This window comes from Dipodomys ordii, unplaced genomic scaffold (genome assembly GCF_000151885.1).
Source record: "Dipodomys ordii isolate 6190 unplaced genomic scaffold, Dord_2.0 Scaffold36, whole genome shotgun sequence".
Taxonomy (NCBI): domain Eukaryota; kingdom Metazoa; phylum Chordata; class Mammalia; order Rodentia; family Heteromyidae; genus Dipodomys; species Dipodomys ordii.
The window spans coordinates 3,275,598-3,280,965 of record NW_012267252.1 but is presented as its reverse complement, the minus strand read 5'-3'; positions in this window follow the sequence as shown (position 1 = coordinate 3,280,965).

Genomic DNA, 5,368 nt, shown 5'->3' with positions numbered 1-5,368 from the left:
TCTTCCCATTTTGATGCGCCTATTAAAGGTAGGTCTCCTGACCTTTCATCCCAACAACTTAATAGTTAACCTTGCCTGGATGCATGCCTACCACATCCCAGTGCATTGACATGTGACCTGGGATTTCCAGGGACAGATAAAACTTTCAAGCTCCTAAACCTCAAGCTTCAAACCTCCACAGTATCACCATATATCAAAGGAACCATGAAGAGATGTCAGGTCTCAGCTTCTTGAGTAACTAGGATTATAGGTGTGAGCCACCAGCACCAGGCCACATCTTAACCATTTCTAAGTATACAATTCAGCAGTTTAAGTGAATTCTGGAGAATTTTTCACCTCACAAACAACTTCTCACTTCGTCCTCTTTTTAGCAAATCACATATCATTTTAATACAGGGCATCTCAAATGAATAATAAGACATTCTTCCCAACATATTAAAGTGTAAACATCCTACATTGGAGGATAGTGTGGAAACATTTGTTTATCAATACAAATGCAATTATGCTTCTGAAATTATATAGCAGAACTCAGTTATAATAACTTACTTAAATAATCAACAATGCAAGAACTTTTCTAATAGTACCATTGAGATTATCATTGTTCACACACATACTACCCTGTAAGGAACTCAAGTCATCAGAGAATACAGGACAAATTAGTTTTAACTCGAATTTATTTAAGCACAGTATGTTCTGTGTATGTGTGGGTGCCAATCTTGGGGCTTGAACTCAGGATGGGTGCTATCCTTGAACTTTTTTGTTCTACCATTTGAGACACAACTATACTTCCTAAGCACAGTATTTTTATGGCTCTCCTAGTAAGAGTAAATACAATAGTATCTGTGCAGAAAACACTATAGTCTGAATAGACAAAGTATAATTAAATATGAAGAGTGATTTAGAAAGATGAGCTGGAATGATTTTTGGTAAATGGCAGGAAATAAGAGGAATAACTTCATTTGGTCAACCCCAACAAATTGTACTTAGGAAGATTACCCTAATGTGTTATAATCATGTCTAGAGCCATATATTTTTAGAGTAGAATAGGAATTAGATGCTTTATCTCATATTGAAATGAGAATACTAAACTTAATATAGGAAACCCAATTTTGTGTTTCTGGTGGGTGAATATGTTTGTTAATTCATCTCTTCTTTGTTCTACCGATCACATTAACACAGATTAATTAACAAGGGAATGATGTATACTTTAATACATACATAATTATTTTAATGCATGCTTTAATGTCCAATCTAAGGCCAACTAGTACTTCTTTGTGTTACCTTATTTCATAAATGATAAAAGTTTCCACTGGTACTAATGCATATGTTGATAACTAAAATTTGCTGAAATACTATTCTTTTCATAATTTTTCCATTAGAGATCTCATATGAGATACCTTATGAAATATCTAATAATTTTCATTTAAAAATACCTAATAAGCACACATTATCTTAAAATAATACATAATTATTTTTATGAGAAAGTAATCTTTTTTTTTTTTTTGGTTGGTCGTGGGGCCTTAACTCTGGGCCTGGGCGCTGTGCCTAAGCTCTTCAGCTCAAGGCTAGCACTGTACCACTTAAGCCACAGCGCCACTTCCAGCTTTTTCTGCTTATGTGGTACTGAAGAAAAATAGGCTATAATAAATGACGCTATGGAAATATAATCAACAAAATTTAGAATGTGGAAGATTTAATGGTACAGATAACTCCATTTCTTAACAAAAATTAAAGGAAAACAATGAGTATGAATAGATAAAAACAGAGCGTTGGCACCTTACACCTATAATCCTAGCTACTCAAGAGGCTGAGATTTGGAGGATCACAGTTCAAATCCAGCCTGGTCAGAAAAGTCCATCTCCAATTAACCAGCAAAATGTTGGTCTGGAAGCATAACAACATTTTTTTAAATGAAGGGTTCTGCCACATTGGTCATAGTCTCTAGTCAGAACAAAGGCAGCTAAGTAGTAGACATTGTAATACTGTATAAGACATGAATCAAATGGGTGTATATATAGTAGTTCCACTGAGCACAGAACAATGGCTATATCTTTATACTGCTTTTTTGTTTGCCAGTCCTGAAACTTGAACTCAGGCCTTGGGCTTTGTTCCTGAAATTTCTCTGGGCTCAAGACTAGCACTCCACCACTTGAGCCATAGTACCACTTCCAGCTTTTTCTATTTATGTGGTGCTGAGGAATTGAACCCAGAGCTTCAAACATGCTAGGCAAGCACTCTACAACTGGGCCATATTCTCAGCCCTGGCTATATCTTAAAGTACCAATGTCTACTAGAAGGGGTGGCATTTATTTGATTAAAGATGGTGAGGACCTAAGACAGTTGTGATAAATTATGGCCATGACATTTTTGCACTTTTTCCTAGCAAGAAAACCAGTCTATTTCCTTACCTTTTGAATCTGGACCTACCTACTATTGGCTTGGATGAGGAGATTGTAGCAGAAGTAATGCTAGACAAATAAGGAACTTTAACTCAAGTTTTTGCAGTTTTCTCTTTAATCTTGTGGGATGCTTCCATCATGATAAAGACTAATTGTCAGATGATCAGACATCATGTGGACAAGAAGATCACATGGAGAGAGATTGTGTAAGTCACTTCAGCTACTACAGCTGTGGTCCCAGAATATGAGTGAGGCCATGCAAGACCATCTACTCTTCAGTTAACTCACCTGACTAGAGACACATAAGGAAGTCCAGCAAGAGCAGAACCAACAGACAGAACTATGAGAAATGGTAAATTGCTCACTAAATGTTAATCTGCTCTGTGTGTGTGTGTCTTGAAGCTTAAACTCAGGGCTGTCCTTGAGCTTTTATGTTCAAGGGTAGTAGTCTACTATCTGAGCCATAGCTCCACTTCCACCTTTTTTGATGGTTAATTGGAAGTAAGAGTCACATGGATTTTCCTATCCAGGCTGGTTTCAAACTGTGATCCTCAGACCTCAGCTTCTAGAGTAGCTAGGAATATAGGTATGAGCCACCAGTGCCTGGATATGCTGCTTTTTGTCTTTTCCTTTTCTTTTTTTGGTACTGGGGATTGAACCCAGGACGTTACACTTGCTAACCAAGTGCTTTGCCACTGAGCTACTTCCCAGCTCATAAGCTGCTTTTTGAATGCAGTAATAGACAACTAGAACAGAGTAAGAAGGTTCCTCTTATGCTGGGTTGGATGCCTCCATGAGCTGATGACAGCAAGAGCCAGTGGAAATTAGATAATTACTGTTATTGGAGATCTAGAGGAACTTAAATTATACTAGGAAGGAAGAATCAGCTCAGTCAAATAGAGGACAAAGTTTGTAAGATAGAGACAATTTAAGGTAGTCCTCCAGTTTGGGGACCCAGAATCCTAAAGCACAAGACCACAGATGTTCCTTAGTATTACCTAGATAAAAATCTTTCTCAGGAAAAGACTGAATGTAGTGACAAAGTGTCAATAAAATTCCACTGGAATAGGCAGACATTTAGTACAGCATCAACAGAAGGAAAGTACGAAGGAGCTTGACTTATTTAAACTCCAACTTTTGACTTGAAGATATAAAACTCACCTAGTTTATCATATCTAGCTACCAAGAAAAAAATCACAAGGCATAATAAAAGGCAAACAAACAAAAAAACCTACTTTGATATAGAGCAAACATCAGGCTAGACTTATACATGGTGAGGATGCTGAGTTTAGAATAACTATGATGAATGTGCAAAGGGTTCTAATGGACAAAGTCAATAACATGTAAGAGCAGATGGATAATGAAACAGAGATGAAAATTCTAAGAACCAAAAACAAACCCTAAAGAAATCTTTGTAGCAAAAATAATGTGTTCAACTATTCTGGAAAGCAGAATGGAGGTACATAAAAAAAAAACCCAGAAATTCCATTGCTGGGAAATTATCTGAAAGGTTATACAAAACAGGATATAGTAAAGCCACCAGCACAACTATGCTGATTCTATGCCTCAGATAAGCTGAATAGTCTCTAATGAGCATAGTTGAAGATCAGTCTGTGTTACATGGAGAACTGAGGTTAGTCTGAGCTACATATTAAGATTATCAAAAAAAAAAAGTCATTTTAGTAGGCACTGCTGAAGAGTCTCTGAACTGAAACGTATCTTGATAGAAACTGCCCCAATTGAAAAGCAACCCTAAATAAAATGTAAGAAACAATATAATGGAATATCCAAGACGTGGGATAATAAGCAAAAGTGTAAGCACACATAACAGGAATACCAGAAACAGAACAATAGAAGGAGCAGGAGAAATATTTGAAACAGTAATGACTGAGAATTCCTCATACCACTTTTGGTCACAAACCACAGATCCATGAAACTTCAGAGGTCACCAAAGCATGATACATGCACACAGAACAAAACTTCCCCAAACTACAACTATGCATTATAGTATTTCAATTACAACAAATCAAAGATGAAACTGGAAAAGTTAATAATGGTGTACATGACAATGCTAGTCCCTTAAGATTCTATTGCCTACTGGCATAGCTGTATTAATTTGTGTAGGTACATGCTGTGACTCACCTCTCATCCTGTTGTTGAGTGTACAACTTACTTGATTACAATGAGTGATTCAGCAAATGGAAATGGTTATTCAGAATGACTCAGGAGGAAAAAATACCACTGCTACCATTGCAAGCATATTTTGATTAAGTAATTGATTTAAATAGGTTATTAAGTTACTTATTAAAAACTAAAAATCTACAGAAGCTCAATGCTTTTGATAAAAATTACATACTTTGGTTAGTCAATCTCTATTGATGAAAGGAAGGAAGGAAAATATCTACAAAAAATTTATTTTTTGAAAGGATGTTGCTATGCTCTGCCATGCAGGCTGATTTCAAATTCCTGGGCTCAAAGAAGCCTCCTGTGTCTGCCTCCCAATCTGGACTGTAGAAGTATGTCACTATACCTGGTTAAAAAAAATTGTTAATAGTGGTTACTTTCAGAAATGAAGAAAATAAGCTTACAAAAAAGATGCCAATAGCATAGAACATGAGCTCCCCAAAAGTATCACCAGAAAAACAATTCATTGCTAAGATGAAGCTGGATTTTGTTTGTTGAGACAGGGTCTCTCTGGGTAGCCCTGACTAGCTTGGTATTTGATACTTCTAAATGGTACACACCTTAATGCCTGGACAAAGCTGACCTGTTGTTATTGTTTAACTGGGTAAGGAAAAGCACTATTTTAACATATGTTGATTTTTGTACTACAAATTAGTTTCATATCATACTAGCAAATGCATTATAATTTACGGTTGGACTATTATTATAGACAGTAATGTAGGAAGTGGCACTGTGGCTCAAGTGGTAGAGTACTTGCCTTGAGCTGAAATGCTCAGGGGCATCAC